The sequence below is a fragment of the Nyctereutes procyonoides genome, unplaced genomic scaffold (genome assembly GCF_905146905.1).
Source record: "Nyctereutes procyonoides isolate TBG_1078 unplaced genomic scaffold, NYPRO_anot_genome, whole genome shotgun sequence".
NCBI lineage: Eukaryota > Metazoa > Chordata > Mammalia > Carnivora > Canidae > Nyctereutes > Nyctereutes procyonoides.
Window position 1 is genome coordinate 14,972,981 of NW_026575043.1, and position 25,230 is coordinate 14,998,210.

Genomic DNA, 25,230 nt, shown 5'->3' on the forward strand with positions numbered 1-25,230 from the left:
CTTTACCAAAGAGAGCTGAATAGGCCACTCAGGGCCTGTCTTTAAGATGTCTCTATCTAAATAAAAACACTTCTGTATTCTTTTCACCTTCTATTCTTCCCAATTTCCCTTAAGAGTGGTCAGGAAACCAAATGGCATGATTTCAGATATTGGGATACCCCATAACCTGCTACTACCTGCCATCCTATGCAAATAATTTCATGAATCAATGTTTTTGCTCAAGGAATACACATTTATATTCTAGAAATATCAGGGTGGTTGATGAAGAGCCGTAGGTTGTACTGCACATATGTGATGATTTGGGGAAAGGATTTCAGTGCTGAAGCTTAACCTCTTTGTTTGGGGCATTGGGACTCAGAAATTCAGACCCTTCATGACAAAATGACCCCTTTTTCTACCTCCCTTTTTGGGTGTCCTAGGTCCAAGAGAAACACACCATATTGGACAGGTGTGATTCTCCTCTTTCTGCACAGGCTGCCCACATCTGGGATGCAAGGCATGATCCAGGCTGCTTAGATAACTCGGTATTGTTAAAGGACAAATGTGTGACAATTTTTAGCATCATCTTTCTCACACTGTGGATGTTTCATTTGATCAATTGTACATGAGTTTGAGCCCCATGTATGTTATTTCATCTTTTTCTGTTCTAGAAACAAATATAGTACCTCTAACCACAATCTGTCTAGACACTAGTCCAACTTGGCCTCTAAGAATCCAAATCCAATGTGCCCTACTCCATTGTTCAAAATCCACCCCAACCGTTGAATTCTCCATTATAAATCTCTAGGTATTCTTTTCTTCGATGTTAACCTAAAGATGAACTGTCTCTTATGTCTTTTGATTTCCAGTTCTGTTTCTGGGATCAGTGACCTCAGCATTTACACAGGGATGATTATTTTGTTCTAACAAATCTCTACTCCAAACAGCATCTTTGTATTGGAAAATTAACCTTCAATTCAACATAAAAGCATTTGTTGAATAAGAAGTCTATTAGACAATCAATGAAGAACATTTAGTTTTTTACAAGAAACTGATACGATTTGTTCTGTATTTTAGAGAGCTTGCTCTTGAAGCAGTGTGAAGAGCAGAGCAAAAATGATTAAAGAAACAGGTTTCTCTCTTTTTCAAGATTTTATTTATTCATGAGAGACAAAAAGAGGCAGAGACATAGGCAGAGGAAGTAGGCTCCTCGCTGGGAGCCCGATGCAGAACCCAATCCCCAGACCCGGGATCATGCCCTGAGCCCAAGGCAGACACTCGACTCCTGAGCCACCCAGGCATCCCAAGAAATGGGTTTCAACTTCAGAATGAATGACACTTTTCTCCCTACCCAAACTGTGAGATTTACTAGAAATTGAAATTGCCATATAAGTAGTAAATATTAAAACATTAGATAAATGCAATATATAATAATAGTTCTTTTTTACATCAGTTCACACACACACACACACACACACACACACACAATCTGGGGTGGGGGGAAAGATCTTAAAGGACCTATTATGGCTATCCATTACTGAGTGACAAATTACCCCAATACTTAGTGGGTGACAAAGATTTTTTGTTACTTCCCACAATTTGGGCATTTCTCCTTTGCATGATATTGCAGGGGTTCTGGGACAGCTCAACGGTTCAAAATGCTCTCCGCCACATGACTGGTAGTTGGTGCTGGTAGCTATCTGGTAGATCAGCTGGGAGCTTCAGTTCTTTTCCATGTGAGCCAGTCCACATGTCCGCTTGGGCTTCCTACAAGTATGGTGGTTGAATTCCAAGGAAGAACCTTCCAAAAAGTAAAAGCAAAGTTAAGACTTCACCTTGGAGGTACACAGTGTAATTCTGCAGCATTATATTAGTCAAGAGAAGCCACTGGGCCATCCTAGATGCAAGGGGGAAGGGTTGGGGAAGGAAATAGTCTCCACCTGTTGATGACAGAATGGTAAGATAGTAGTTCAAAAGATCTATAGAACGTTTTAGACACCTTTGAAAACGAAGTACACTAGTGTGATGAGCACCGGGTGTTGTATGGAAGTGCTGAATCATTATATTATATGCCTGCCTGAGACTAATATTACACTGTATGTTAACTAAATGGAACTTAAATTTTAAAAAAAAAATAAGAAGAAGATTAAAAAAGTGTAATTTATGATGAAGTTTTTTAAAAGTCCTCTTGCATGGCACTTGAATTGTTCAAAGTAGCAGGAAAAACATTATATCACTTTAAGAAAATAAAGGATAGGATATCTGAGATTTTGAAAGCCCTCTTGTATAGAGGTGTATTCCTATTCAGTGGGTTCGATATATTCCTAATCAGCGTACAGGGTGGAGAAGGACCAGAGTTCATTTTCACTACCTGAATGAAAGTACTAGTTGGCACAAATGAATAGGGCATCTCAAGTGTATTAACCCAGAGCAGTACATTTTGTGTGCTCCTCCCTCCTAGCAAGAGACTATCATTGTGGGCTGCACAGGGAGAAAGAGCCAGTCCTTGCCCACCAGCACGTGCCCGCAAGTCTTGCATACTTAGGTGTACACTTGAAATGGGGAATCCCATTAGGATGGAGCACCCAAAAGTCTACCTAGCCGTCTACTTCTGAGAGTACTGGGAAGTTTGGCTAAACCTATCAAGAGCTTCATGGGAACAAATTAACAAATCATTGCTTGATTTGCTACAGTGCTTTAAAAATAAACAGTTGGTAGAACCTGGGCTAGGATAAGAGATAGACCACTCTTCTGGGGGTACAAGTCACAGTAGCATGGTCCAATTAAAATGGAGGCTCTCTAGGGAGTGCAGAAGGTTTGGAAGGAGCAGGCAACATCTTGAGCATGTTATCCAGACCTGTGGCTCCCAATTGCCCGGCCCCTTGTTATAACAGCTTAGTGTGGGATCAGAAGCTTTATTAGATGACCTTGACCAGGACAGTGAGAACTTTTTCAAGTCCCATGTTGCAATGAACTCTGGCAAGAACTGGGCACTCTGTAAAATAAACTGGTGGTTTTATCAGAGTAAGAGACAGTAATGTGATTTGTCTGTTGGCATGATACAAAACTTACTTGTTTTATCTTATGAAGACAAGGTTGAGTTCCAGCTTCCTTAGAAGTAGCAATACCAATAGCAAGTATTTAACCAGTGTCGAGCAGATAATTGCATGGTTGGAACAGACAAATTCACTGGATTTCCAAGTCTCCCCATCTGCCCTCCACTCCCACCTTACACACACATGCCTACGGTTTGAATTGCCTTCAAAGACCCAAGAGACTATAAGCTGCTCCAGAGTCAGAGACATTTCAGGCCAAAGCTTACTACATATTTCCTAAATCAAAACTGCACAGGCTGCATTCATTCAACCTACTACTTGAGAACAGTTGCTTTCCATAGCTAGACACTCAGCAGTTGTAAGTAAGAAACAGGGCTCAAGTGGAAAATATTTGTATAGGGAACAAAAGCAAATGGTGTTGTGTTTGCCAACGACATCTTGGAGAACCAGTGGGTAGTAAAAGAGGGAAAACAAAGAAGCCTGATATTATAATATGCCTTTCTTTCAAGCACATACATACACAAAACCAAAATAAGGCAAGCCCCTTTAAGGGGGAACGTTTCTGGCAGAAATAATTACTCTATACTTATTGCTGTTGGAGTTGTGGCCCAACAGGGGAATAAAAAGGACAAGGCAATGAAGTAGAGCTGCAAGGGGGACCAATGGGCATTGAATCATTTACAAAGGGCTCAGTTTGTTCTACCTGGAGAAAGGAGTGTATATTTTTAAAATATCACATTTAATTAACACTTGAAGAGAGGAACCTAACGGCTCACACAGTGATTCTAGGCAGCTTTTGTATGAAACAGATGAAGGGGAAAAAACCTGATTAGGCACTGGCCTTAAGCACAGTTTCCTTGGATTTCCTTTTTCTTCTTTACCATATAATAACATGGCTGAAAATTAGTTCTGACAGCTAATCAGGGTGAGTGGCTCTTTCTTTTCCTGGAGTGGTTAACAAGTACTGTGCATTGTGCCAACACACCATACTACTGAATGGGTGTGGGAAGGAAAGAACTGATTAGTTATTTCATTGCAGCCAGCTCTGTGCCTCCCTACAGTCGAATCAGAGGGATCCTGTGGTTACTGGGGTCTGGTATGTGTCTGAGGGCAGTCTGGGAATGTCAGAATTCAGTTCTGCTAATATGGTGGCTCTCTTCCTCTTTCCCACTGGTCCTCATGCACCCCAACCCCCATCTGTCTCCAACGTCTTTCACTAGTCATTACTTCTGTTTCTGATGGTGTATTGGCAATCGGTACTATTAAGATGGAGTGTTGGACTCTATGTAAGCTGTTGAATGATAAAGCAAGAAGTAACTAAAGACAGAGGAACAAAATCAAATCCTGGCTGGCTCAGAATGAAACAAGTATTCGAGTGTAAAGGTCAGATGTGAAGTAAGATCACCCCAGGTGAGCAAGCAGATGCTTCCCTCGCAAAGGGGTGTCTTTGACTTGGTTGAAGGGAGTTTGCCTCACCAAGAGTTTTGTTTTTCCAGCTTGGAATGTAAAAGGACGATCATGGCTCAAAGGCCTGCAAGGGAATGGAATGGAAGTAAAGAGCTTTAAGATACTCAGATGAAAGCTCTGCAAAGGGGTACAATGATTGCCCCCACCAATTAAAAATAATAGCTACAGCAAAAGTGGCCAAAGGGGTGGTATCTGGGCCAAACACAGCCCACGGATTCCATGACACCTGCCCTGGAGCTGATCTCACTTGAAATCCTGAAGAGTATCCCTGAAACTACAGTTTCTGACATGTCCCCTTCCTAGGGGAAGGAACCAAGGGAACGGGTTCTGGGTTTAATGGGCAACATGACAAGCCAAGACCTGAACTGTGGTATCTCTGACTAAGTTGAGAGTAGCCATGTCCACATCAACGAGCTGGGGTGCTTGGTCATGCCCTGCTGAGCTCTTGGCTGGGCTTCTGGAAGTTCTGCCTTTTAGGTCATCCTTTGAAAGAGGAGTGGGCACTCATATTTTCCAGGCCATTTTTCTTTGGCCTTTTGGAAGGAAGTACCCCTGAAACAAGAGTGAATCTTTCTTAGCACAAATGTCCTGGCTTTTCAGGGCTCTGTTTTGCTGTGTCCATGTTAGAATGTAAAAGAAAAAAGGAAAAAAAAAAAACCCAAGTCTTCAAAATTGCTTTAAAAATGCACTGGCTGTATTTTGGTTGGATGGACACTTGTCCTGTTTTTTTTTCTTTATTGTGTTCAAACATATATAACAGCAAACTTATATTTTATTCATTTTAATAATGTATAATTCAGTGTCGTCAAGTACAATCATAATGTTGTGCAACCACCATGACTATCTAGTTCCAGTACTTTGTCATCACCCTAACAGGAACTTGTCCCCATTAGCAGTCACTCCCCATTCTCACCTCCTCCACTCTTGGCAACCACTCATCTGCTTTTTGTCTCCATGGATTTGCTTCTTCTGGATCTTTCACATAAATGGAATCATGCAATATGTGGTCTTTTGTGTGTGGCTTCTCTCGCTTAGTATATTGTTCTCAAGGTTCAACCATGTTGTAGCACATCTCAGTACTTCATTCCTTTTATGGGTGAATAATATTCCATTGCATGGATAGACCCCATTGGGTTACCCATTCATCAAGTGATAGACGTTGGGTTCTTCCCACCTTTTGCATATTGTGAATAGTGTTACTGTAAACATTTGTGTGCAAGATTTTGTTTGGATGTATTTTTTCAGTTCCTTTGAGTACATGTCAACAGAGGAATTGTAGGTCATATGACAGTTCTATGTTTTCCTTTGTCAAGAACTGCTCACCTGTTTTCCATAGAGGCTGCAACCAACACTTGCTATTTTTCTGTATACTTATTGCCATCCTAGTGGCTATGAAGCGATATCTTGCTGTGGCTTTGATTTGCATTTTCCTAGTGACTAAGGATGGAGAACATCTTCTCATGTGCTTATTGGCCATTTGTATATCTTCTTTGGGGAAATCACTGTTCAAGGTCTTTGCTTATTTTTTTTAATTTTATTCATTTATTTATTTATTTGAGAAAGAGAGAAAGCACATGAGTAGGGGGAAGGGCAGAGGCAGAGGGAGAAAGGGGTTCCCTGAGAGCCCAATGTGGAGCTCGATCCCAGGACCCTGGGATCAAGACTTGAGTGGAAGGCAGACAGATGCTCAGCTGACTGAGCCACCCAGGAGCTCCTTTGCTTATCTTTAAATTGAGTTGCTTTTGCTTTTGTGTTATTGACTTGTAAGAGTTCTTGAAATATTCTGAATATTAGACTCTTACCAATTTGTGATTTACAATTATTTTCTCCCATTCTGTGAGTTGCCTATTTACTCTCTTGACTGTCCTTTAAAGAAAAAGGATTTTATTATTTATTCAGCAGAGACAGAGAGACAGAGGCAGAGACATAGGCAAAGGGAAAAGCGGGCTCCCTGTGGGGAGCTCAATGTGGGACTCGAACTCAGGACTCCAGTATCACGACCTGAGTCAAAGGCAGATGCTCAACCACTGAGCCACCCAAGTGCCCCAACTGTCCTATTTTTAAAGAAAAGATACCACACTAAGCATTTAGATGCTTTGGGGAAAGGAGTACCAAATAGGATAGCAATAACCTTAACAGTTCTGACCTAAGGGAAGTCTCCTTGCTGTCATTTTTTTTTCTCTCTCTCATGTCCTCGGGTAGGTAGCCCTCATCCCAAAGTCACCCTGAAATAATTACAGCCACAATTAGTTGTGTAAAGGTTCCATGTTTCAGATGTGGTGCTGGATGCCTCAGCTGCATTTTCCTCTATCCTTGTGGCTAGTCTGCAACATAAGAGTTATTAACTCCATTTTACAGATGAGGGAAAGTAAGGTGCAGGTATGTTAATGAATGACTGAAGGTCCCCAGGCTTGCAAGCAGCAGAGACAGGATCCAAACCCAGGCCCGACAGACCTCTGCCTACTTACCTACAGGTTCGTTAAATTTTGTTCTGGGAAGATTTGGGGCCTCCAATGTGGGTGTTTCTGGGGTCAAGCTCACTAGAAACAGGAAGATCAGTAGCAGGGTTGGATTCCAGGGGCCAGCACCCACTCCTAACAGAGCAACTCTCCTTTGATCTTCTTTATAATTTGGGGCTTAAGCGTAGGACTTAAAAAAAAAAAAAGAGGCTTCCAGTGCTTTAAAAAATGTTTGAAAACCACTGTTAAGTCATGCTGCTTCATGGAAGAAAATCCCAAAGTTCTTATAACTTCTTGTAATATAGAGGTTTGAAGAAAAGTCAGTTCTAAATGCGGAGCTGCTGTTTGGCAGGTATGAGGTTTTAGTTATGCTAAGTGAGTAGTTCCAGAGATTTGCTGTATCACAAAGGGCCTATAGTTAACAATATGGTATTGCACAGCATAATTTTAATATGGTATTAAAATTTGTTAAGAAAGTAGATCCCACGATAAATGTTTTTACCACACACACACACACACACACACAAACAGCCACTAAAAAAAGCCTAAGGAACATGAGAAAACTTGGGGGGAATATGTCGGGTAAGTCTATTACCTTGATTGCAGTAAGGGTGTCACAAATTCTTGTGTGTGTTCAAACTCACCCAACTGTATATATTAAATATGTGCAGTTTGTTATATATCAATTATACTTTAATCAAGCTATTTTGCTTTTAGATTTTATTTATTTATTTGAGAGAGAGAAAGCACAAGCAGAGGGAGGGACAGAGGGAGAAGTAGGCTCCCCACTGAGCAGGGAGCCTGACATAGGGCTTGATCTCAGGACCCTGGGATCATGACCTGAGCCGAATGCAGATGCTTCACTGACTGAGCCACCCAGGTGCTCCCCCAATTAAGCTCTTTTTTAAAAGGAAAACCAGTTCTTAGCTTTACTGATAGAAACCTGTTGTGTTATATTTGCACCCCGCCCCCTCCACACACACACTTACATGCACTCCCTCCGTCATGCTATTCCTGCACATTCCATTCCAGGTGGGCGATGCTAGCTCTGGAGAGAGTTGCCTCTGAAGTCCTACTCACAATACAAGAAAGAAAGAAAGAAAGAAGAAAGAAAGAAAGAAAGAAAGAAAGAAAGAAAGAAAGAAAGAAAGAAAGAAGCTTTTGCCAGCAACCACACCCACAGTACTTCCTGGCAACCAAGACTGTCACCACTCATCAGTCAGGTATGCGGCCGGCTCACCTTTGATGGCATCCTCAAAGCCAAACAGCCTCAGAGACTCTCCAAACCAAAGACACCTATCTGTTCTTTTATTTTTCAATCAGCAACATGAGTTACCATCAATCCTCAAGGGAGTCCTTGGCTCTTCATCATCCATCCCTAGTCTCACGATGGTGGTATTCAGGAAGAGAGCCGTTGTGCCCAAAACACACAGATCTGAAGTCAAATCATAAGAAAAACAGCTTGCAGGTGATTGTCTTCCCAGGCTGATAACTAGCTTGGAGGAAGAGATGGATGTGTGGCCGGGGACGGGATCACGAGGCTGCCCGTGCCCACTTACACTTCTGATCACCTAGACAGAGCTGGGTGCTACTCTGGGCCTGGAAATCCCCTGTGCACCAAGGTTAGGTTTGGTCACCAGCTCTGCATTCTGCTTCTTGGAAGACTCCAGTAGCCCCCAGGGGAGTTGTCCCACATTAGAGTCGGCATCCCACGGTCATCACTCCGTGGAGATGCAGACCTCCAGAGATGGTGAGGGGACTCATCGTGACTGGGCGGGGACCGGGTTTGTACAGCTCCTAAGAACTGCATGCATCTTGGGTTTCTGAAACTTTACTTTGGGGGCCAATAAATTGTTGCCAAGGTATCTGCTCAATCACAGTTCTGGTGTGGAACCACGGGAAGAGGTTTAATGCTACTGAGTGCTTTGGTCAGAGACAGGGAGGGGGAAAGGGGAGAATTTCCTGCATATTAGGGAAATTGAGATCCAAAAGTGGAACGCCTTTTCAGCTTCCAGTTGGGGGGTTTCTCCAACTTACATATCCTGTTCCCTTTTGTTTTCAAAATATACTCAACTGAGTATTCATTATCAAACTCCTATGGGGTGAATGTGCTTCCTGGCCCCCTTAGGTGTTGATCATGAGCACTTCGGCCCAATCAACCTGAGAACAGAAACTGTGGAGCAAGCAGGTGTCAGCAGGATGTGTCTTCCAAAATGGTAAAAGACCTTCCCCACTTCCACCCCTTTCCCCTGATGACTTGCCCAGGTACCACTCCCCTTCTCTGATGTAGCCAAAACTGTTCTAAACTTTAAACCACTGAAATCACTCACAGGTTCAGCCAATCAATATGATGCCATTGCTGCCAGAAGGCCCCTGGTAAAGTACACACGGTGTCGCAGGCTCCACTGCAGAGTGACCCAAAAAGGGGTCCCCCCCACCACCACCACGTGAACCCAATGAGGTACAGATTAGAGCAAGGTCAGGTTTGATCTGCTGCTTGCTGCTTTGGTGCACACACCCATGCTGGGCTGTGCCCCACTCACCTATCCAGGTAGGAGACGGCAGTGGGTCTCCAGGCTCCAGCCACAGGAATACAGTGAGTCATCCTGGAAACACGACATGCCCTGAGGTTGAGAAGGGGCCTCTTTGTCTCCATCCTTGTTCCTTTCAAAGCAGAGCAGATGACCTCTCATTTATTATCTTCTTTACAATCACGGAAAATTCTTCCTATATCCCGAGGAAGAATCAATGAAGAGCCATCTGTTATAGCCTGGCCTGCCTTGCTTCCCAGTGTCCCAGGTGTTTATACAGTGTGGTATCTAGTTTTTTGTGGCAAAATTTCTAGGTGGCAGTGACAGGATAGAGAGAAAAGGTACCCCACCACACGCACACGCACACACGCAAGCTGATGGTGAATCATTGACCACTGTGTTGTGCCCTTCAGTCAAGCCCAACAGTTATCTCTACTCTCTATTTAACCAGATATGAGATTAGTTGATAGGCCTTTGGGAAATGAAAAGCCACCTGAAGACATACAAGAGAGAGGAGATGAGATTTGGTGGGGTAGCCTGGAGTCCCTGGAAGGAAGGCAGTACAATGGGTTTACCTCTAGATCTAGAGATGGTGTGGCCTTCGAGTTAGATCTTCCTATTGAACCCAGCTAGCAAATCTCAGGGATCCTGGGTCAGAAAACCCATGGGTTTGATGTAGAATGATCTCCAGAATACTTTTCTCTTGGGACTGACAAGATTTCCAAGAGCAAGAAATAGCAAATTTATGCTTGAGGATATGTCTTATATGAAATGAAAAAAAAAAAAAAAAGCCCTCCTGGTCTGAAATAACATAGATTGTAGGCAGCATTTCAAAATAATCACAGGACCCAATTGAACACAATGGGTTAGATATACAAAATATGGTTAGTACATGCATACTTTTTATTTTTCAAATTGTAGCATGCCAAATTAATTTCTATAACAAATGGAGAAAGAAATTGGATTTTCTGACTAATTATGCTTATTGATTTTTCGAAGTCATGCCTTAAAACAAAGAAAAATGGTGAAGGCTTAAAATTGCAATAGGACTATATGAAGAACCTATATTTGAAATAATGTATTATTTCTATTTTGACAATACCTATCATTCTTCTTATCAATGAGCAGATCAAGGCTCCTACCTTCAGGACACAGTGCCCTGTGCTTATGCTGGGATATAGACAGTTCTAGATGTATTTAGGATTCAAGGAATAGGCTCCCTTACCTAGGGTCAACTTGCTGGAGCTTAAGAAGTTTCTATGAAGCAGAGGTGCCTGAATGATGCAATCGGTTGAGCTTCCAACTCTTGATTTCTGTTCAGGTCATGATTTCAGGGTCATAGGAACAAGCCAGTTGAGCTCTGCATTGGCTCTGCACTGAACATGGTGTCTGCTTAAGATTCTTTCTCTCCCTCTCCTTATGTCATCCCCTTGCTTATGCACTTATTTTCTCACTCAAAAAAATAAAATAAAGAGGTTTCTAGGAAGTAAATTATCCATGTTCTTTCAGCTTCCCAATTATATAAATCATCTGTGGCGAATAGCAAAATGTATAGTTGGAGGTCATGTGATGCTTGATGCTTTTTTTTGATGCCCCAGTAACAATTTTACCTTGGGACCAAGAGTCATACCTGCCCTAAGTCTCGTTGTTAACCATGAACCAAGACATCCAATTTAAACAATTGTTTTTGTTTTTATTTTTTCAGGAGGGAAAATGGCACAGTTGTTAATGAGACAGGAATTCAAAAAATATATATATACCTCTTTCGAGGTATAAGACTGAAAAGGCGCAATTTCTAACAGGTTGTTTAGCTTATTGAAAATAGACATTTTCAAGACAAGATAGAGAAAAGGAAAACGCATTCCAAGTGTTTCACTTCATATGTCAACAACCTGGTGACACATCTACACCCCTACTCACAACCCCATGCCCTCCATTTCCCCATCCTCTGACAAAGGTCATGCTTCTGAGCAGTGCTCACCCTGTAATCAAGCTGAGATGGTTTTACCCAATACTGCAATTGCCTTGGTGGCTCCCTATTCCCACTCCACCTTATTAGACAACACAGATACATAAATCTCTGTCACTGCAGAAGGTTCTGTTGAATAGTGCTGAGCTAGAGGATATTTCCTGCAATTACCTAGAACTAACATCTTTTAAAGCAGCACCCTAGTCATCACCAGTTGGCCGGGCAAACATGTGATGGGCCTGCCATCTCAGTGAGCACACAGAGTGTGCTGGTTCAGCAAAGCCACAGCGAACACTTTTGTTTCCAGAGTTCACATTTCCTGATGCATCAGGCTTCTGGAGCTGTGCCCTCACTCTTCCTAGATCCCACAAATTTATAAACAGTGTTGGCAGTCAATGGAAAATGGGGACATGGCATAAGAAACATTGCACCTGACAGCAAGAAAAGACAATCTGACCCCTTTTAAATTGTGTCCAAAAGGCATGAGGTCACATTAATTTTGTTCCCATGTGTAGATTTCCCCTAATGCACAGCATAGCAGAGAAGATGACTGGATCTAAGTGAGTTAGAGTTGAGGGAGGACATGCTGGAGGAAGATTACTTTTGGAACGTGCAGCTTTATGTCAATTGCATGCCTACCACAAGCATCAGATGGATGCAGCAACGGGGTTTCTCTTCTTATAAAGGTGGCCAAGATCATGGAGAAGACAGCCATTTGCCCCCAGGGGCAAAGGCAAGTTAGAAACAGAAACAAACTACCTGTCGATTTGATGATTCACTGCTGAAAGATCTAATTGTGAGCACAGGGATTTATTCATTTTATAAAATGTTAGTGATCACCTCCTATGGTCTCTACTCTTGAGTCATCCACGGTCTAGTGGAGGAATTTAATATGTACACTGATTCTTAAAGTGTAATGTGATAAATGATTATTTGTGAAGTCAGTGGTGAGCATGATGATGATGATGATGAATGTTTATTGAGACCTGTTCAAGTGGCAAGCACTTTTCTAAGTGCTTTACATGAAAGAGTACAAGGATCCCTAGGTGAAAATATAACACACTATTTTTCAAAATTTCTGGGAAATTTAACATAGAAACAAAGCAAAACTTTCATAAGTTATTTGGAAAGAGAACAGTAGAGCAGTTTAGATAATGGTTTTTATTTTTTTCAAATAACTTTTTATTTTGGAATTATTTAACATTTATGGAATAGTTGCAAAGAAAGTATCTGGAGCCCCCAGATAGTGGGTTTCTGACTCAAATAGGAATGACTTTAAGTCCTAATTCTGCTATTTGTTATCATGTCCTTAGACAAGTTATTTAGCCACCCATATACTTAGATGTGGCTTCTCGAATTATAAAATGGCATGATAATACTTGCTTTAGAGGTCTGTAGGAAAGAAAAAAATGATAGCATACCTGTGAAGTGCTTGGTACCTGCTTGGGCCACTGATGTGCATAATAAAAATTAGCACTTACTATTATTTATATGGATGATATATTTGTTTTAAGAAACTAATGAAAATCATATGTTACAATAATTTTAAATGTCCAACAATGTCTAGCAATTACAGTTTTAGCTTTCCAAAGGATAAGTTCTATATCCTTCCTTATCTTTCTCCTTTCCTTAGGCAGTTGAAGGCACTCTTAATTCTAACCTCCACCCAGGCTCAGTCCACACCAGGTTAAATGGATCCACCATCTTCATGTCTCACATTGTCAGGAAGCTCTTCCCACCTAAAACAACAACAACAAAAAAAAAAACAGAATGAAGATGGAATGGGTGTAATCATTGCCTTAAACAGTTCAGATTGCTGTAACAAAAATACCAGGTGGCTTAACCAACAGACGTGTATTTCTCACAATTCTGGAGCTGGAAGTCCAAGATCAAGGTGCCAGCAGATCCAGTGTCTGGTTAGAGCTGACTTCCTAGTTTCCAGAAGGTGATCTTCTCATCGTCTCTTCACCTGACAGGGAGCAGAGAAAGGAAAATAATTCTCGCCAGTATCTTCTATTATGAGAGCTCCAATCCCATCATAAGGGCTCTATCCTCATGACTTAATTATCTTTCAAAGGCTCCCATCAGGGGCAGCCTGGGTGGCTCAGCAGTTTAAGCATTGCTTTCAGTCCAGGGCCTGATCCTGGAGGCCCAGGATCGAGTCCCACATCAGGATCCCTGCATGGAGCCTGCTTCTCCCTCTGCCTGTGTCTCTGCCTCTCTCTGTGTGTCTCTCATGGATAAATAAATGAAATCTTTAAAACAAACAAACAACAAACAAACAAACAAAGGCTCCCATCTCTGAATACCATCGCCTTTGGGATTGGGGTTTCAATATGTGAATTTTGGCATTGAGTCCATAGCACCCATCCAGGATGAGAGGCTGGAATGTCCTTTTGTGGTCTGTTCAATGGGAGCTCACTGAGGAGGCTCACAGAGCACTCTCTCAGGAACTCTGGGCATGGATACCAGACTCTCTTCTGTGTGGGGCTGGTGAAGGATCCATAATTCAGCTTCCCAGGGTCACCCTGCTGAGCTGGGAATGAGGTGGAAGGGCAGAGAACTGGGGGGGCTAAGCAGTGTCTCCTCTTTTCTTCCCTGTCTGTGAACTCTGAGGTACCTAGGGCAGGGCCATTTCTCTACCTCCCAAACATAGACAACTCCCAGGACTCCCCCCACAGGCCTCTGTGTGGCTTATTAGGGTTATGCATGTTGGCCTTCATCATTAACCAATAGTCCTACTTCCTGATTTCTTTAGAAGAAAATATTTCTTTCTAGATAATATCTGGGCTATGCATTCAAAATCAGTTTTCTCAACCTTCAAAATTTAGTAAACAGTCAGGCACACTTGAATTGTTTCTATACTTCTCTCTGCTACCAGGAGATATTTCTTGCACAGGGGTCATGCTAATCTTCTCTGCATTATTCCAATTTTAGTATTTGTGCTGCCAAGGGGAGTGCTAGAAGACAATCACTTAGCACTCCCCTTGATTAAAACAAAGACACCAGCTCAATACTGTTTGCTTTTCCTCCTACCCTCCCTTGCCCACACAAACCTGCCCCCCCAACACATGTGCATTCGCAATCTCTCTCTGTGTTTCTCTCTCAGAGTGAGAGGTAGTGATAGTTCACAAACATTGGACTTTAGGTCAATTTCAGTTGCTCTTTTCAATTCCTAACAAACTTAGCAGGGGCATTGGGAAATTATAGGTCATTACAGTCTGAATGGAAAGCCCCAGGTCAAGGGTAACAACTTCTCTTTAGTTTAAAAATTAATGTTGCCCTTAAGAGAATTTTGAAATACGTTTGAAAATCATTCCCATCAAAGTTTTTTGGAAAGAATTCAGGCCGCTTGCAAAGGAGGGCCTGTTGATGAATTCAGCACCTCTATCATGCCACTCCCATAAAATATGCAGCAAAAGTTGCTATTACAAATGTACTTCCTGGTGGTAAGGTCCTTGTGGTCCAGATGGGCGTTCTGATCAGGTGGTGGCTGTGAGCACAGGCATTTTGCAAGTACTTTCTATGATAAGGCCTAATGCTTATTGAGTACTTACCACCTTATAGGCTCTATCCTCAGAACTTTGCAAAGACTGCTTCATTCCACTTGCATGGCAGCACTATGAATTGTCCACTATTATTAACCCTACTTTATAGCTGAAGAAACTGAGACACAGAAAGTTTCATTAACTTGTTCATGGGCATACAGGTGGGAAGAAACCAGGATTTGAAGTAGGGCACACTAATTTTGAAGCTCACACTCTTGGCCACCTTTCGAAGATAATATGCCTCACTTTGCTTTGGAGGCCACACTTCTTTAGAAGCCAACATTTGACTGCAGGCAGGCAGGCAGCCTCACCAAAATAACAGAAAGCAAATTGAGAGCCATTGAAATCATCCAGCAGCTTGCAGACATTTCCTCTGTCATCCTCTTCCTCGTCATGTCCCCACAATGATGTCACCGATGGCAGACAACAGGACAATAGCAGTGCCAGGACGAAGGGGTGGATTTTTCTCTTTGGCCCTGGATCCCAGGGCTTGTAGACCCAGTACATTCTCTCTGAGCTCCTGAGCCAGTCTTCACCTTCAAAGTTATAGCCAGATCAATGGAACCAGAGATGCTCACACTAACGTCACCAATGAGCCAAAAAACTATGTAAAAACTCTTTTTACATTACTACTATGATGGGGGAGAAGATCATTACACCTTCAGTGAAGTAATTATTGTTTCCAAAAACATATAAAAAAAAGTTAGCTTCCCAGCACTTCAAGTAAGTTCATTGGCAAGGAGGCCTTATGGTTTGAGGACAGCCTTGAAGACAAGTGGCTATGTTTCATTTATTCCCTATAAGGACTTTCCCAAATCCTTTTATCAAGATTCCTTCTGATTCTTGGAAAAGGGACAGAGAAAGGAAATCGGTAGAATATCATGGACAAAAGTTTAGGCCTCTTTAAGACAAGTATACAAAGGGCTGGTGTCAGAGAAGACGGCCAGAAGGAGACATTTCCTCCAATCGGCTGAGAACCAGCTCTACTTCTGTCTCCAGGAGCTCACAGTCCATAAAACATTCTTATCCAGAGCAGGCCATGTTTCAAAGAAATCTACTTTTGTTGAAAGTAAGAGAGAGAAGCTAAGTTTATTTTGCATTGGTGTGTGATTTATCCAATACATAATTGGATTCACTTTCAGTAGCCCCAAATGTCACAAACATTCTGGAGGAGAATGGTGGAAATTGCTTAGTGATCATAGAGGCACCTCCACCAACGGGATAATGTGAAGCAATTCCAGTTGAATAATTAATTTGTAATAATTTAGACTTCTTGGCATGTAGAAAATGCCAAGGAGGCCAACAGATTTGACCTTAAACTTCAGCTAATCTGGTAAACAAGTATTCTGTGAGGTTTCATTTAATTTTCATACAATTTGAGAATGGCATTTCTATTCAGAGGGCAGCTGAGTAAATGATTAGCCAAAACAACTCCTTTTGGCCAAATGACTCAACTCTGCAATAAGCAATCTGGCAGTTCTTTTCTTTTTTCTTTTCTTTTTCTTTTCTTTTCTTTTCTTTTCTTTTCTTTCTTTTCTTTTCTTTCTTTTCTTTCTTTCTTTTCTTTCTTCTTTCTTTTCTTCTCTTCTCCTTTCCTTTCCTTTCCTTCATTTTCTTTCCTTTTCTTTTTTAACGTTAGGGTTTTTTTGTTTTTTTGTTTTTTTTTTTTGTTCTTTTTTTTTTGTTTTTTTTTTTAAAGCATGGCAACCTTTCCCTCACTTTTATGAAACACTGCCCTATGTTTCCAGGCAGAAAAACAAAAACTTTCAAAAGGTCATGTGATGTCATCTCAGTCATGTAGAAATAAGAAAACCAACTAACAAGCAAAAAGGATGTATCTGATAACAATCTTTGGCAGCATGTCTTAAAGCAGAAAATATAAATATGCATACATATATATGTAATGCTAAGAGGATTTCACCTTGAAACTTCATAGCTGTAATTCCATAATAAAGACCACTTGTTTGTTTGGAGCTAGATTAGCCTGAGAGCTGGGTTTTACAAGAAATCAGATCCTGTTTCATTATAGGAAGCATTGTCAGTATATCATCCCTGAGTACAAGTTTGAGCAGATGTAGTAAGAGGCAAATAAAGCCTTTTCCTCATCCCAGGCCAGAGGAGTTAGTGCACACAAACACAGACTGGGATTCTGAAGTTCGTGCGTAAGACTTTGGGGGAGAATATATCCTCCTCCTATAGGATCATGATCTGTCCCACACGGGGAACATTGAATCCTTCTGACTTCTGTCAAGCAATACTCCTCAACTGGAGGTGATATTCTCCCCAAGGGGCTTTTGGAAATGTCTGGAGATATTTTTATCCTTCTGGGAGCTCCAGGTCCACTGGATAAAGAAAGCACATCAAAGAGGCATTACAAACTCTGAAGAAATTAATTACCAGCAACCATAGCTTACAAAAGTCAAGCCAGGACCTGAGTGCTAAACCTAAACAGAGTGATTGATTAAAATGAAAGATTTAAATAAAACTCAGAGACTCTTTTTTTTTAATTCTTTTATTTATCTATGATAGTCACAGAGAGAGAGAGAGAGAGAGAGAGAGGAGAGAGAGGCAGAGACAGGCAGAGGGAGAAGCAGGCTCCATGCACCGGAGCCCGATGTGGGGACTCGATCCTGGGTCTCCAGGATAGCGCCCTGGGCCAAAAGCAGGCGCCAAACCGCTGCGCCACCCAGGGATCCCAAGACCCAGAGACTCTTAAGATAGTAATCAAAATATCTAAGATACAAAAGAAAAAAAAAAATCACTGGCCACACCAAGAACCAGGAAAAGCAGAACTTGAATGAAAAAATGGTCATCAAGTGACACCAACAACAGAGATGAAACAGATACTGGAATTATCTGACAAGGATGGAGTTATTGTAAAAATGCTTTAATGAATTTGCAATTCTCATAAAAAAATGAAAAATAGAAAATATCAACAAAGAAATAGAAATTATTAAAAAGAACCAAGATGAAATTATAGACCTGAAAGACACAATAACAGAAATTTTTTAAAAATCACACACACCTCATTGGATGAACTCAATAATAAAGTGGAGATAACAGAGGATATAATTGATGAACTTAGAATGTACTCAATATGAAAAACAGAAAACAGACTAGAAAAAGTATAAACAGAGCCTCAGGGAACTGTAACAAAATCCCCAAATTTATATCATGGGAGTCCCAGAAGAAGAATGGAAAAAAGAGTTGGAATGAAAGAGTATATTCAAAAAGAATAATGGCTGAAAATTTCTCAAGTTTGGTGAAAGACATTTAAGAAATTGAACAATCTCCAAAGATGATAAGTCCAAAAACATCGATGCCACAGCACATCATAATTACACTTCTGAAAACTAGAGACAAGATCATCAAAACAACTAGAGAGAAACAACACATCAACCATGAGGAACATAAATTCAAATAAAAACAGATTTCTCATCTGAAATCATAAAGGCCAGAGGGAAGTTGCGCATTTTTCAAGTGCTGAAAGACAAAAACTGTCAACAGTAAATTCTATATCTTACAAAAGTCTTCAAGAATGAAAGGGCAATAAAGACATTCTCAGATGAAGGAAAACTTAACGAATCCTGTTACTAGCAGACTTGTCTTTAAAAAATGGCTAAGGGAAATATAGTTTACCCTTGCAAAATACCAGTTTAAACTTCCTAAATCAGCTTAAATGTGGATTTTTTTTTTTTAAAGAGTTGACAGCAAAAGCCACAAAGTGTTTATTTGCAACTGTGTACCTGAGTCTCTACAGGATCAGATCAAAGAGGACTGATGCAGAGGCCCCACCTGCTGCCCTCCGAGTACCCAGGGAGGCCTAATAAGGGTGTCAGCAGCTCCTGGAGATTTCAGGACCAGGAAGATCTGCAGGTTTCCCTGTGTGCCAACAGGATGGTTGTGTTGAGTGCTTGGGATTGGCAGCAGGGAGGCTAGGCTAAACAAAGGAACAGCCCAGAGGGCAGGCACCACATTCTATAGAAGTCTGAGCCCCTGATGCCTCTGCCCTTTATCTTCCATGAACTAGTCTCTGAAAGGTGCAGGGGCAGCTGGGAGCTTCAGACCCCTCCTGGGCTCTCCCCATGAGCTGCCCTTGCTCTATGGCCTCCTGGAACCTCGGGAACTCATGAGTAGCCACAACTGCCAATAGCTACGGGCTGGTGGTCTACTTCTGGGTAGATGGGGCAACTGTAGTGTTCTTCCAGACCTCTGTTGCCACCCGTGGGCCCAACAACAGCTGATTCTACCAAGCTAAGGCCAGCAGGCAGAGAATGTCACCATTGTGGGCCAGGCCCAGCCTCACTGCTGCCCCTTTGGCTGGCCCAGCCTACCTATACACAGAATTTTTTCAACAACTATATAACTAGTACTATAAATGCATTTTCTCTTCCTTTTGATGTTCTTAACATTTTTTCTTTAGCTTGCTTTATTGTAAGAACACCACATATAAGACATATATAGAATACTTGTTAGTTGACAGTTATGTTGTTGGTAAGGCTTCCAGTCGATAGTCGGTTATTAGTAGTTAAGCTTTTGGAGTGTCAAACACTACATGCAGACTATACGGGGATTGATGTTTCTAACTTCAGCATTGTTCAAGGATCAACTGTACTTCATGATGAAAGGTAATGATAACAGAAGGAAACTCGAAGCATTGGAAAGGATGAAAGAACAATGTAAGGAGCAAAAGTATCGTACACACAATAGACTAACTCTTCTCATGAGCTTTCCAAATTGTATTTAATGAGTAGAACAAAAATTACACCATCTGATGCTTAAGGCTATGATATTTAAAAGAGGGAAAAGCAAAGAGACTAAAGTGGAAGCCAGGAGCCCACACTTCATTTCAAATGGTAAAATGTTAATGCCAATAGACTCTAGGAAGTCACGTGCATATACTGGGATTCCCAGAGCAACCACTAAGAAAACTACACAAACAGATACACTCAAAACCACTATAATTCAATCAAGAGAGAACACTAAAACATGTTCAAACTAATAGATTGGAAGGCAAGAAAGGAGGAACAGAGGTACAAGAAATAGAGGAGACAAAGAATAACAAATAATTACATAGTAGACAAGTACCTTAAATGCAAATGGTCTAAATATACCAATTAAAGGACAGAGATTGAAAAAAAAAGAGAGAGAAATTGGCATAGTGAGTTAAAAAAAAAACAACAACCCCCACAACCCATCAATGTTGTTTACAAGAAATTCACTTTAATTTCAACAAAATAGATCAGCAACAAAAGGCTTAAGAAATATGTCCTATGTTAGTATCAATTTAAGAAAAGAAGGAATTGTAATATTAATATTTACAAGAAATTCACTTTAATTTCAACAAAATAGATCAGTAACAAAAGGATTAAAAATATATCCTATGTTAGTATCAATTTAAAAAAAGAAGGAATTGTAATATTAATATCTGGTGAGGTAGACTTTATCTGAACAAAAAAAAACTTACTAGAAGCATAAAAAGATATTACATAATGATTAAAGGATTAATCACCAGGGGGACATAGCAGTCCTAAAGATGTATGTACCAAACAATAGTCTGAAATACACACAGAAAAATCTGATAGAGCTGTAAAGAGAAATACCTGAATCCATAATTATTATTGGGGGTGTCAATACCTTCGTTCAGCAAATGATATAATTATTAGCTAGAAAATCAGCAAATCAAAGAGTAGTTTACGTATTTAACTGTACATGACTCCTACATATTTCTATACAGACTGCCAAAATAAAATAACCAGAGCTTAACTGCTGATCTTAGGGTGAATTACCCATGAGAGCAGAAATTCACATGAGAATTTCAAAAGATTGAAACTAGAATGTACTGCTGGTCAGCACTGAGTGTGTTTCTTAATTGCGCCGATTAATTCAGGGTGTAAAAATCTGTTGAAAATATCTGAGTTCTCTTATGAGAAACTGAGCATGTCTGATTAACATGGTATTTGCAAAAAATGTGAAATCTGATTCAGAGGCTGAAAAGGCCATTTCTAGGAAGATGTTTTCTCTTTAATAACTTCATCAGACCTCATATAATCAAGTGACAAGCTAATTCAAGCAAGAAAAAAATCACCTGAAAATTCTAGAGCTTGGGTACAAAACAAAAACAACTCAAGAAATAGTGAGAGCTTGCTGGCCTGATTAAGAGCATTGTATTCTAGTCACTGCTCCCCCACTAATAGCTCTGTGATTTGGGGTAAGTCCTTTAACTCCTCTGAGCTTTAATTTTCTTCTCTGAAAGATGAAGAGGTTGAATTAACTGACCTCAAACGGTTCTTTCCCGCTTTGAACTTCTACAACAATGTGTCAATTTCATGCTTGTAAACAGGAAGAGTTCTTTGGCCTCTCCACTAAAAATGGATCTTCAGAAAACTGCCAAAGGACAACTTTGCTCCTCTGAGTGAATATGAGAAGATCAGCACAGAACACTGTATTCTGGTGAAAACCAACCCCAAGAGCAAAGAGCAAGGCAGGTTTGAATGAGGTTTCCCGGTGCAATAGGCAAAGTGGTGGGCCAGTAAAGTTCTCAAAGAAGATAGATGCCTCTGCCTTTTAGAGTTGGCTTGGATTGGTGGCTGGAAACCCACCCATGTTCTCACCAAAGAGATTTCAGAAGGGGCCTTCCATGAGTGTTCTGGTTTTTAAAAAGCAGAGTAGTCACAGAGACCTCTGAGAAAAGCAAATGTTCTGAGGTGTGTCATCAATAACCCAATGGGTGAAACGCTTCATTCTAACTCACAGCTGCATGTACAACAAATGGACAAAGGCTCGTAGGGATGCAAAATCCACTGAAAATAAGAGCCTATTTCCCCTGAACCTTGACTCCAATTGGATGTCACACACACATTTTATTATTTCCAGAATCACTTACCTTTTACTGAGGAGAGGTCCTTTAAAAGTCACTGAGGTATACTGGGTCAGAGGCAGCAGGGGTTTTAGGGAAATGAAAACAGCTCTGAGTGACAAGGATGGTAATTATCAGGAAACCCAAGGATTAGAGAGCTCCCTAGTTCGATATTAAGAATACCATAATACCAAAATTGATCCTTGCCAACAGATCTTTACCAACATCTGGTATTTACCTGCAACCATGAATAGTTCTGAGGTTCCAGAGGTGTATCAGACTCCCTAGGAGGAGCTCATAGTCTGGTTAGCTACACCAGTTAGCATTCCAGCAGGAAAAGTTAGCCCATTCAGATGGAAATTTAATGATGGGACTATTTACTGAAGTATGGGCAAGTTAAGAGAACCTATAAAGTATGTGGACGTACACCAGCTTTAAAGGGAAAGAGCCACTTTGGCTCCGTGCAAGAGGCTAAGTAGAATGCAGCTAAGTCCTGCTGACCTATCTTGAAGCTTAAAATGATTGGGATTTATTGGTTAGTTGTTTGTTTAGCACCAGCAGCTGGAGGGGCCTCTCTTTTGAGCCAAAATGAAACCATACTTATCAACTTTTTCAACATAACCTCAAGAATTCTGAGCTCTGCCATCATTTCCTTCACACCACTGTGCTACCTGTAGCCAACACCACAGAGCATCTTTCAACACCTTCTGCTCTAGTTAGCTCCATGGTATGTGTGGGGGTTGGTGTATACCTATGGGTTTGGGGCTTCCCTCTAGTGCCTTCGGAGGCCAGGCTTGGTAAATGCTCCTTTAGCTCAGTAGATGTCCTGGCTTTAGGAAGCAAGATAATCACCACTGTAGGTACCCCAAGTCCCATTTCACACTCGAGGTAACTAATGCCCCAATGAGGCTGATGGCTGATCATCCCACAGTAAACTAGAGCCCAGGTTGAGCCCCTGCTTTTTGTACCTCCTCATTTTGTGACTGGCCTAGGAATGGGTTATAATCTCTACTAGACAAAATCATTGTTCTTGCTGGTGGCCATGGCTACTTTACACAGTGAGATCACATTAATCCTTATCTTCTCCTACATGGCATCAGGGGTTTCTGATGATTCACTCAATGCATTTATCTTGAAGTCAATCTCCTGTATAGTTAGAATGACAGAAAATGTGCAAGATAATTTAGGTTCCATTAATAGGTTATACATACCTCTATTATAGTACTTATCACATTGTGCTATGATTTTTTTAGTTTAGATTTCTGTCTCTGCCACTTGACTATGAGTTCCTCCAAGGCCTGGGTTATGCCTTACTCATCTTAGTGTTCCAGCTTCTCACCAGAAACCAGCAACTGAACGCTTTTATTAGATAGTAAGATTTTCATGAATGAGCTGGCTTTATAATAAGGCTCAGTAGACAAGTATGTCTGGTATATACATATTTGTCCATTCGACAGACATTTATTAAGTTTTTATTGTGTGTTCAGCACTATGCTAGGCTCTAAGAATCCAAAAACACCATCTCTGAGCCCAGGGAGATGACAGTTCATGAAAGATATTCAATTTGAATTGCTATGGACTAAACGTTTTGTTTCTCCAAAATTTATATCTTAACCCTTAAAGTGATGGTGTTATGGTGTTAGGAGATGGGATCTGAAGGAGGTGATTGGACTACAAAGGTGGAGCCCTCATTAATGGAACTATTGCCCTTACATGGGAGTCCTCAGAGGGATCTTTCATTCCTTTCCACAGGTGAAGATGTAGCAAGAAGATGACCATCAATGAGTGAACCAGGAAGCTCTCAGCAGACATTGAATCTGCTAGTGCCTTTACCTTGGACTTCCCAGACTCCAGATGTGTGAGAAATAAGTTTTTGTTGTTTATAAGCTACCCAGCCTATGGTATTTTTGTCGTAGCACCCGGAATGGACTAAGACATTAATAATCAGCAAGAAACATGCAGAGATGCACAGGGTATTAAGGAAGACTAGAAGGGAGTTCTTTTTTAACATGGCTTGGTTGAGATGTTCAGAGAAGGGTTTCTAGAGAAGGAAACTGCTAAGCTGCATTTTAGAGGATGGTTATCAGATATCCAATCAAAGACATGTTGAGAGGAGGCCATCATGGAGAGGAGGCAGTAGGAGCAAAAGCACTGGTGCATGACCTAGCCAGGTGTGGTTGGAGGAACATCAAAATGCTCTCCTGTACATGATATTGATACATTAAAGGGCTGGAGAGGGATATGGTTGGACTGGCTTTTTGGATAGACTCACTTCCTCATCTAGGGAAGAATGGAATTAGGGATAAGACTAGAATCCAGAAAACCAGTTGGAAGACAGCACCAACTGGGAAGAGATTGGGAAGACTTGAACTAGGGTAGCTATAGACAGAATAGCAAGAGGAGGATTGACTTGAATTTGATTTGGGAGATGAAGTTGGCAGGATTTGGGCAGTGAGGGATACAGAGGAGACAAAGAAGGCTCCCAGGCTGGACAAGGGGGCCATCCCCCCAAGACAGAGGATGGAGACAAGAGGTCAGATTTGGGGCAAGCTAGTGAATTCATTTTAGACATCTTGAGTTTAAAGTACATCTGACTCATTCAGGAAATATGCAACAAGTAGTCAAAGATACGTTTGAAGCTTTGTGGGGATGGAGAGAGGGCTGGGAATACAGATATAAAATTTGTGATTATAGACTGGAAAGTCGTGGCAGAAACCGTGATAGTGAGCAGCATCACTAAGGTAAGTATATAGGGAGAAGGGCAGAGGGCTGGAGTAGCTCCCTGGGAAACACAAGCACATAAAGTGCTGGCAGAGAAAGAGGAGCTCTCAAAAAAGATCGGGAAGGATGGTTAGAGCTTGTTAGGAGTATTGGGAGGACAGCTCTGTTTACAAGAGACCACTCCAGGTCTCGCGCTATTATCCTCCACAGAAACTGCCATAATTATGAATTAACACCTAATTGTATTGTTATTTAATGTCCATCTCCCTAACTAGAATAAAACCTCCATGAGGACAGGGATTGGCTATCGCTCTCTCTCTCTTTTATTCCTCAGGGAATCCACAGAACCTCGTAAGTACTCCTCAATTAGCAGTTCCTCAATAATTATTTGTGAAATTAAAGGTTAATGTTCTAAACTCCCAGAAGGTAGAGAGTTTCCAAGAACGTTGCTTTTAAGAGTCAAGTTATCTGTTCAATTCAAAATGTGAAATATGGTTATTTTATATTTTTAGTGTTTCCTGTAAAAAAAAAAGTGTATTTCTGTCAGTTTTTTATTAAGTTAGGAAACAATTCTCTTCTTCTCCTGAATATGACATGAGGCCTCCAGATACTAGAAGAGTGGAGAAAGGCAGGCTAATAGC

General features: G+C 41.1%; 1 non-coding gene across 1 annotated transcript; it reads right to left on the reverse strand.

Moving 5' to 3' along the window:
- Positions 1–14,313: 14,313 nt before the first annotated feature.
- LOC129508446 (U6 spliceosomal RNA) lies at positions 14,314–14,422 on the reverse strand. The gene has a single exon (XR_008664184.1). It is a non-coding gene; the product is annotated as a U6 spliceosomal RNA (small nuclear RNA).
- Between the last annotated feature and the right edge of the window lie 10,808 nt (positions 14,423–25,230).